General features: G+C 44.8%; 1 long non-coding RNA gene across 1 annotated transcript; it reads right to left on the bottom strand.

Moving 5' to 3' along the window:
* Positions 1 to 1,952: 1,952 nt before the first annotated feature.
* On the bottom strand, positions 1,953 to 8,536 carry LOC135057474 (uncharacterized). Its single transcript, XR_010244145.1, has 3 exons — positions 8,381 to 8,536; positions 2,425 to 2,544; positions 1,953 to 2,331 (listed from the first exon to the last, which is right to left on the bottom strand). It is a non-coding gene; the product is annotated as an uncharacterized LOC135057474 (long non-coding RNA).
* Positions 8,537 to 10,749: the final 2,213 nt, after the last annotated feature.

Genomic DNA, 10,749 nt, shown 5'->3' with positions numbered 1-10,749 from the left:
CCTGGCATACAGCACCGGTTCTTCTGGTAAGCCCTACACTACATGTTGAAAGGTATGGGACGGGACAGCAGCTGGGGATTGGGGGAAGGGGGGGGGGGGGGGAGGGTATCCTACTCAGAAGAATGGCATAATGGATTCACCAATTTGGGACTGTGGCCCAGAAAGGGCTGAATGAAGTCCTCTCAATATGTTTATTTGATGAGAATTAAGTACCATGGTGCATTAGTGTTCATTCTAGCACCCTGTACCTTTCAAAACCCATGTAGTACCTCTTTCCTGCTTGGGGTGTCAGTCTCTACTGTGGTGCTTTTAGCACAGTCTAGTCTGTATCTCAGTGCTGAGATACAGACCAGCCTGTGCTAGAAGCTCCTAAAGCAGACAGCAACACCCCAGGCAGGACAGCTAGAATGAAAACTAGTGCACTCCAATTAAGCCTCCAGATAATTCTGGGTATACCATATGCCCTTGTTTTTTGTGTATTGCATGATGATCAAATGATTTTAGGTAATTTACGTATTTAAAGACTTTTCCTTCTCTATTTTCACTAGTTTGTATGTTTATCTGTACTGTTGGTTTTTACTATGTGGGTCGTTACTGTAACTTAATCTATGGGTTATAATGGCATCCTAGGATAATATATACATCATTTTTGCTACAATTTGTATTATAGTTTGGAATATGGGCATAACGGGATATTGGGGCTTGTTATGTTTTAGGTGTGTTGTATACAGACATACTGTTGGTCTTGATGCGGACACTATTTGGGCTCTAGGTAGCTCTGGGATTGATAACCGGTGTACTGCATACCTTGATACGGTCTGCTGCATTCTTGAGTAGTGATTGGGCGTCTACGTACGGATGGTGAATACTCACTTCTGGTGTGTGGCTCCTGTTGAACGCAGACTGAACGTGGTTATATGCGCAGTTTTCCTTAGATGATTTTTGGCTAAATTGTTTTGGCCAATGGTAACTGCGTACGTATTACTTATGAACGTGGCTCTATGTTGCCCTAATATGTACCCATGTGCTGTATCCTTTTGCGGCCGTGGTTGATCAGTCTGTATTCTATACAGTCGTCTTACTTCCGGTTTTACGTTCCACAGTCTAGAGCGCTGGCCAGAAGTTACTGCCTGCGTTAGTTGTATACTGCTCTGTTTACATTGCGCTGCTGGAACAGTGCTTTTTCCCCCCCTAGCGCTGCCGCACTTCCGGTTTGCATGCCACGGCTTAAGACGCATGGAGAAAGTGCTGCGCTTCCGATTTTGAATATTGCTGGCTGTGTTTTGTCTGGTTGTTTAGAGGGGGGTTATTGTGTAAAAGACATAGGGGGTCATTCCGACCCGATTGCATGCTGCACTTCTTCGCAGCCGTGCAATCAGGTCGGAACTGCACATGCGCGGCGGACGCATTGCGCAGGCACGTCGTTGCCCATCGCCGGGCAGTGATGCCGCGAATGAAGGAAGGGGTCGCAGAGGCGACCACAAGAAGATTGACAGGGGGAAGGCGTTCCGGGGGCATCAACTGACTGTTCTCCTAGAGTGGTTCGGCGAACGCAGGCGTGTCCAGGCGTTTTGAGGGCGAATGTCTAATGTCAATTCCGGGACCTGCATCGCTGGATCGATCGCACAGGGTAAGTAACTCATACCCTGGTCTTCTTTTATAGGAAACTTTTTTTGCATAGCAGGGCTGCACAAGCGTTCGCAGCCCTGCTATGCAGAAATAAACTCCCCCATAGACAAAAAGTTGCTACATGCGATCAACTCGGAATGACCCCCATAAAGACTTGTTTTTTTCCCTGTTAGATCCATAGACCATAAGTGGCCTTTCTGTACTGATGACTTCACTTTCAGAGGCGTCCCACGTGAGGGAGTCCTTTGGATGCAAGGTGGTTATAAATAGGCCTGGTGGAACATACAGGATGGGCTTGCACCCTCTCTACATGTGTCACCGTTGTCTTGACAAACGTCCCCCTGTAGACCGACACGTCGACATCTTTCATGTAAATGCTGCTATGAGTGATTAAACTTCTCGTGTTATTTGCAACATGTATACAATAAAATATAAACTGATTCATGACATAGGACTTGACAAGAGTTCCTATGTGGTCTGGACCTAAAGAGTCCAACTGCTAGATCTTCAGTTAATGCTAGATGTGCTGTCATAATATTGGTGACATTGATTGATATGGTATATATATATATATATATATTTATTTTTTTTTCCAGCTCCGGCACTCCCCTGACATGTGTTAAGTTGCTGCGCCCGGTGCCTTCCACATAGCAGCCCGCACGGCTGCACGTAATATACTCCTCCACTGGCGGCACTCCAAGGCTGTTCAAAAATGACACAAGTCGGCTGTTAGGGCAACGTTTCAGCACCGTTCAGCACTTCTATCAAGCCATTTACAAAATCAAATGCACATACCGATATTTAAGTGCTCCCATCACCACGCCAGTAAGCTCCGCCCACTTCCGTATCCTGGTCACCATACAGACCGGCTCGGATTGCAGGGCTGTTGCCATAGTAACTGACAATTCACCACAGCTGTGTAGTACAAAAAATACACACCACACATTAAAACACATTAAACAGTTAAAAACAAACAAAATATGAAAACCGTCGTTAGTTACATCATATCGAATATAAAGCTTATTAGGCATCTCAAACTATTTCGAATATAATAAAGGTTCACATTAAATGTAACTATACTGAAGGAACAACGATAATATGAATATCTTGTGTTTAATGTAGTACCCCAAATATTCCAAGTTGAGCTGCACAGATGTCAATCAGATTCAAATTCAATTAAAGACCTGTAAGCCCAGTGTCTCGTTCAGGCCTCGGGGAACCAATGTGTCTAAACGCATGATCCACTCACATTCCCGCTGTAACAATTTCACAGATCTCTCGCCACCCCTGTTAAGCGGCGGCACATGATCTATAATGCGATATCTCAGGGTAGACAGATTATGTTTCGCCTCTGCGAATGGCGTGCAACCGGTTGTACACTCGACCCAGAGTTCAACGCTGCGCGTATGCAGAGCCGACCTTAGGCATAGGCAAACTAGGCAAATGCCTATGGCATTTTGGTATTCTTAGAGGCACCAGCAGCTTCTGCTGATTAAAATGATATGCGGCATGCCTATATTCTGTGTGTGGCTGCGGCTGTATCTGCATACAAAATGCTACGTTGTGTGTATTCCTGAAAATCACTGTATTGTAGCATTTCGTATGCAGATACAGCCGCAGCCACACACAGAATATAGGCATGCTGCATATCATTTTAATCAGCAGAAGCTGCTTGTGCATCCTAGCCACATAGTAATGCAAATAAGATGCATTTTCATAAACAGAAGGCGCCTGACTTTAGCAGAGCTGCCAGCTGACTCATGCCAGACATTTCCTGCAGAACTAGCGGTGGTGCTAGGGGGCACCAGCCAAAATCTTGCCTAGGGCATCATATTGGTTAGGGCCGGCTCTGCGCGTATGGCAGCACGATGTTGTGCCATGCGCTCACGGAAAGTAACCTCAGTCTTGCCTATATATACCTTTGCACATGGACATGTGATGGCATAGACAACAAAATGACTTGTGCACGTTAGCCGATGTCCGATGTCAAATTTCTGGCCCGTGAAAGGATGGTGAAAACTAGGGCCAGTCTGTAAAAACCCACAGGTGGTGCAATTTGGGCACCTAAAACAACCATTCTTAGGCTTACCCAAAAAGCTCACACCCACATGTTTATTCATACCTGATACGTCATTATGGGCCAGAAATTTGACATCAGACATCGGCTAACGTGCACGAGTCGTTTTGTTGTCTATGCCATCACATGTCCATGTGCAAAGGTATATATAGGCAAGACTGAGGTTACTTTCCGTGAGAGCATGGCACAACATCGTGCTGCTATACGCGCAGCGTTGAACTCTCGGTCGAGTGTACAACCGGTTGCACGCCATTTCACAGAGGCGAAACAATCTGTCTACCCTGAGATATCGCATTATAGATCATGTGCCGCCGCTTAACAGGGGTGGCGATAGATCTGTGAAATTGTTACAGCGGGAATGTGAGTGGATCATGCGTTTAGACACATTGGTTCCCCGAGGCCTGAACGAGACACTGGGCTTACAGGTCTTTAATTGAATTTGAATCTGATTGACATCTGTGCAGCTCAACTTGGAATATTTGGGGTACTACATTATACACAAGATATTCATATTATCGTTGTTCCTTCAGTATAGTTACATTTAATGTGAACCTTTATTATATTCGAAATAGTTTGAGATGCCTAATAAGCTTTATATTCGATATGATGTAACTAACGACGGTTTTCATATTTTGTTTGTTTTTAGCTGTTCAATGTGTTTTAATGTGTTGTGTGTATTTTTTGTACTACACAGCTCAGGCACGGATACAGAGGGGGGCGGTGGGGGCGATCGCCCCCCCTAGCACACTTCTGCCTACAGACAATCTGTCTGTGAAGTCCTGCTCCTTAACCCCTTCCTATCTCAGCTGGCCGTCAGCTATAGTCAGTCAGCTATAGTCAGTGGTGTGAGTCGCAGCAGCTCACAGCGGGTGCCCCTTCCTCCTCACTCACCCTTTTGGCCTGCACGGCAGTTAATCAATCAACATAGTTTGTTGATTGAGACTGCTTTCATCTCCCCAGCGTCTCCTTGCTGATAACAGATCCAGGAAGTGTGGCTGTGTGTTGGGGGCGTGGCTTCACTTATAAGACAGGCTAGTGGGCTAATACAAACAGTATACTATAGTGTGTTTACTTTTTTCCACACTGAGAGCATGCTGCATTCCTGCACCCAGAGACCAGCCAGAGGGACTTTCCTGCCAATCTGTGCCATTGACCAGCCTGTGGAAAAGGGACCATCTTACCAGCCTGTTGCAGAGGAACCAGCCAGTAAGAGATCTTCTTGCCATATTCCCTAGGCAGGGTATTACAGGTTGAGTCTCACATATGTGCGATACAGTAGAACAGAGGATGTCTGTAGTAGATGCACTTATAGGTTTTAAAATATTCCTTGTATTTCATAATATTAAACATTACATATCATGTCCTGTCAGTGAAATACTAAAATAATAGAGAGATGCGTGTAAAAGTACAGAAAATGTGTATAAAAATGCTATACAAGAAATATGGTGTATGCTAATCTGTCCTCTATTTGGTTACTTTCTCATAACACCATACTCCTTCTACAAGGTATCAACTCGGAATTGTCCTCACCGTGTAATTCCCCTACAAGGTGCCCTCACTATAGCCTCACAAATGAGTATTAACGTCTTCAAGTTCCTGTATAGCATTGGTCCTATAATGTGCATCAGTTTATATATCAGTGGGAGAGATCCCTTGATTATAAATGGCACCCTAATAGCTGGTAGGGATATATTGCAAGATAAGCAGGTAAAGGATTTGTTAGTGGGTGTTTGGTATAATAATCACTTCTACAACACATCAAATCAAAGTCCCCCAATATAACATCTATCCAAATCCCTAGAAATATTTCAATTGCTTGATATGGTGCGTCCTCGGGAGCCTCACTCTCTTATAACTGATGTCATTACAGACAAGGGGCCTAATTCACACCTGATCACTGCTGTGCATTTTCTCACAGCAGCCGTTCAGGTTTGAACTGCACATATACGCTGGTGCATGCCAGACAGCCGACGGCCATCTCAGCCCTGCCAGGCAGAGGCGGACGCTGGGCAGGAGGGTGCGGGCCGGTGGCGTTTTGCTGCCTTTTTAGGGGTGCGGTCCAGGCAACGCAGGTGTGCCCGGACCGTGCGGGGGGCAGGCTGCTGCGTGACGTCACACGCAGCCGCTGTGACCCGGTCAGTGACTAGTAGCTCCCTGCCTGTGCGCAGGAGCTGCGCTGGTAGGGTGCTACTCATCAAGTACAAAAGCATTGCCGCTGTGCGATGGTTTTGAACTTGTACGGTGGGGAGTCAGACATGCGGGGCGGACTAGCCTTGTGCTGGGTCCCCCCCCCCCCCCCCGCATGTCTGAGTAACTGATCGTAGCTGCACGGCTACGATCAAGTTTGAATTATGCCAAATGTCTTGTCACTACTGTTGCCACAAATGCCGTATTTTGATGGCCCTCTATTATACCATCTATATGTTCATCATAATTTATGACACGTCCTGTACAGTTGTGATACCTACAGTATACAAAGTTGTAATTCCCTAATATTGGGGTATAACAAAAAAATATAAAATTAAAGCAGAATGTCTGGATTAATTATGATTGACTTATTCTATATCAGCACCTCATATTAACATGAGAAACAGTAACAATCTGATAATAGATTTATAAAATAGACAATCCTAGCAGTGCGCACAAGCAGAAAAAAGCTTCTCGGTGAGCTCAATATTTTACTTAAAGGTATCCTCACATCTTCACCAAATATGTGCCAAAAAAGGTTGAATAGAAGTTATCCAGCGCTACTGCATACAGTATGTAGGTCATTCATAAATATACCACTTCAGATACAGCAGATGTCATATCTCACAGTATACTTCTTATTAGGCTCATTCAGATATACCCAAAATGTAAGAGATAAGCAATTATAGTGAAACACTGTTTAATAATTGTAAGATTTAATATGAGAAAAACGAAAACATATAAACTCCACACAGATCACATGTATTTCCAAGTGGCCAAATTTTGACAATTCCAGCTAGACATGAACTGTTATTTAAGCAGTTCAGAATGCACTTGAAACAGTGCAAGTCCTGGGTTCTCCCACTGGTGCAGGCTCAGGTTTGGCTGAAATTTACAATTATTAAACAGTACTTCACTATATTTGCTTATCCCTTTCATTGGAGATAGCTGAATGAGCCTAATAAGAAGTATGACATCTGCTGTATCTGAAGTGGTATATTTATGAACAACCTACATATGCAGTAGCACTGGCTAAATTTTATACAACAATGTGATAATACCTATAATTCCTTAAATTAATTGTATCAATCAGATAACTATGGTATACTTGCAACATTTTTCTGGAAAAAAAAGGGTGGTGGGGGGATTTCCCAAACCTATGTGGCACATAGATGCAAAAGGGATTTTAATCTACAGGTGAACTCCTGCGAGTATTACGTACTCTCACTTAATCCTGGTTAGTCTCAAACTCCATTATTGGACAATTACAAATGTGGAATTCATCTATTAGGGTTGGCAAGTGTTGAGTACTGTGTGGGATTATCAAATAATTGGTCTAACCCCCCAAGACTCTGTGCCTAAAATCCCCTTGGTACTATTCAGCAGTTCCCCTTATTATAATAATATAACAGGGTATTATAATGTGTCTTCCCTTCCTGGTTCAGTAACACATAAAATGCCAGTTGTTACCATTTGTATCCATAAAAGTTGCTAGTATCCCAAAGAAAGGAATTATAGGTATTATCACATTGTTACTGTTTCTCATTTTAATATAATGCGCTTATATAGATTCAGTCAATCATCAAGGTTTATGATAATACTGTATTTCATAACGACGTTGACATATAAACCTTGATGATTGACTGTCTCTATATCAGTACCTCATATTAAGATGAGAAATAGCTGCAAATAATTACTCCAGACATTTTGTTTATATTTAATTTTCTTTTGCTATACCCCAATATTAGGGGATTATAACTTTTTATACTGTAGGTATCACAATTGTACATGACGTGTCATACATTATGATGAACATAAGGAGGGATTTGGATAGATGTCATATTGGGCAACTTTGCTTTGATGTGTTGTAGAAGTGATTATTATACCTAACATCCACTAACAAATCCTTTACCTGCAATTATACCTATTTGTGTGATGGATGAATTTGGACGGGAGAGGGGAGGAGTCAAGATGGGAGGGGTCAAGATGAGAGGGGTGGAGTCAAGACGAGAGAGGGGAGGAGTCGGGACTGGAGAGGGGAGGGGTCAAGATTAAACCGTAAACCGCCCCCCCTAAAAGAAAAGTCTAGATCCGACCCTGACACAGCTGTGGTGATTTGTCAGTTACTATGGCAACAGCCCTGCAATCCGAGCCGGTCTGTATGGTGACCAGGATACGGAAGTGGGCGGAACTTACTGGCGTGGTGATGGGAGCCCTTAAATACATATATATATATATATATATATATATATATATATATATATACACACACAATTTATTTATTTTATATACTCGGTGCTATATATATATATATATATATATATATATATATATATATATATATATATATATATATATACACACACACATCTATAGATATATGGGGACAATACACACAGTGTAATATACATAACGCCCAGTATAAAGAGGATATAACACATAGTATATATATGATAGCAGCTATGAGCCAGTAACTCGGTCACTCACCGGCCTCCTCTCTCCCTGTAACATCGCGTTCAGGTACCCGGGATCTTCCGCACTGTTTGTATCCCTGAGGACTGGAGACCTGTGAGCGACGCGGAACGGAAGTGCCTGGTGGAACGTAGAGTCAGAAAAGTCAGGTGGGACGCATTTGACGGAAGTGACAGGTGGAACGCAAAGGCCGGAAATGCTCATTGGAACGCACAGGCCGGAAGTGTGACGGAACTTTGGTTGTGTAACACATTCCGGGTGATTGGAAACAGTGACTGGCGGGGTATGTACTTACATAGAGTTCATGGTAAGCTTATAGCAATGATAAATAATTTTGCCTCAAAACTCTGTAGTGCACCTCCCTTATACTGTCATCTCATAGCCCTATAATGCCCCCCCTCATGCTTCCATCTCATTGCCCTATAGTGCCCTCCTCATAGTACCATCTCATTTCCCCGAAAGTGCCAACCTCATAGTGCCATCTCATTGCCCTATAGTGTCATCCTGGTACTGCCATCTCATAGCCCTATAGTGTCCCCATCATACTTCCATCTCATAGCACTATAATGCCCCCTCATAGTGCCATCTAATTGCCCTATAGTGCCCCCCTCACAGCCCTGTTGTGTCCTCCTCATAGTACCATCTAATTTCCCCGAAAGTGCCAACCTTATAGTACCATCTCATTGCCCTATAGTGTCCTCCTCATAGTGCCATCTCATTGCCCTATAGTGTCCTCCTCATACTGCCCATCTGTTATCCTCATAGTGCCTACTACATAGCCTCATAGTGCCCCCCACCTAATGCTGACCCCTCATAGTGCCTACTACATAGCCTCATAGTGCCCGCCACCTAATGCTGACCCCTCATAGTGCCTACTGCATAGCCTCATAGTGCCCGCCACCTAATGCTGACCCCTCATAGTGGCTACTACATAGCCTTATAGTGCCCGCCACCTAATGCCGACCCCTCATAGTGCCTACTACATAGCCTCATAGTTCCCGCCACCTAATGCTGACCCCTCATTGTGCCTACTGCATAGCCTCATAGTGCCCGCCACCTAATGCTGACCCTTCATTGTGCCTACTGCATAGCCTCATAGTGCCCGCCACCTAATGCTGACCCCTCATAGTGCCTACTGCATAGCCTCATAGTGCCCGCCACCTAATGCTGACCCCTCATTGTGCCTACTGCATAGCCTCATAGTGCCCGCCACCTAATGCTGACCCCTCATAGTGCCTACTGCATAGCCTCATAGTGCCCGCCACCTAATGCTGACCCCTCATTGTGCCTACTACATAGCCTCATAGTTCCCGCCACCTAATGCTGACCCCTCATTGTGCCTACTGCATAGCCTCATAGTGCCCGCCACCTAATGCTGACCCCTCATTGTGCCTACTGCATAGCCTCATAGTGCCCGCCACCTAATGCTGACCCCTCATAGTGCCTACTGCATAGCCTCATAGTGCCCGCCACCTAATGCTGACCCCTCATAGTGCCTACTGCATAGCCTCATAGTGCCCGCCACCTAATGCTGACCCCTCATAGTGCCTACTGCATAGCCTCATAGTGCCCGCCACCTAATGCTGACCCCTCATAGTGCCTACTGCATAGCCTCATAGTGCCCGCCACCTAATGCTGACCCCTCATAGTGCCTACTGCATAGCCTCATAGTGCCCGCCACCTAATGCTGACCCCTCATAGTGCCTACTGCATAGCCTCATAGTGCCCGCCACCTAATGCTGATCCCTAATAGTGCCAGAATTAAGGTTCAAAAAGGGTTGCGATTACCTAAAGGATAAAAAAAATGGGCAGACTAGATGGGCCAAGTGGTTCTTATCTGCCGTCAAATTCTATGTTTCTACTGCATAGCCTCTTAGTGCCCGCCACCTAATGCTGACCCCTCATAGTGCCTACTACATAGCCTTATAGTGCCCGCCACCTACTGCTGCCCGCCACCTACTGCTGACCCCTCATAGTGCCTACTACATAGCCTCATAGTGCCCACTGCCTAATGCTGACTTATATACATCACACATAGAAGTCACTAACTCGTGAAGGCCTGGCTATTTGCGGCTACTTCCACACAGTGTTACATGACCTTATATTCTGGCGCCGGCCGGTCTGTCTCCCAGTATTATGCTACAATAATTCTGCCATTATTGTTGTGTCTTTTCTTTTCTCTATGTCTTGTCTGCACGCCCTCTCCCCGTCCGCTGCATCGCCTGCACATATTGTAGTGTCACTGACTAAGCAGCCAGATACACAAGAAGTGCAGGTGCACCTAATGCACTATCTGCACACATACAGAGGGAATGCCAATGTATTAGTGCACAGGTTCTGAAACTCTGTCCTCTGGACCCCACAGTTCATGTTTTTAAGGTCAC

Source organism: Pseudophryne corroboree, chromosome 3 (assembly GCF_028390025.1).
Source record: "Pseudophryne corroboree isolate aPseCor3 chromosome 3, aPseCor3.hap2, whole genome shotgun sequence".
In the NCBI taxonomy this organism is placed as follows: domain Eukaryota; kingdom Metazoa; phylum Chordata; class Amphibia; order Anura; family Myobatrachidae; genus Pseudophryne; species Pseudophryne corroboree.
This window is presented reverse-complemented; position numbering and strand designations above follow the sequence as displayed.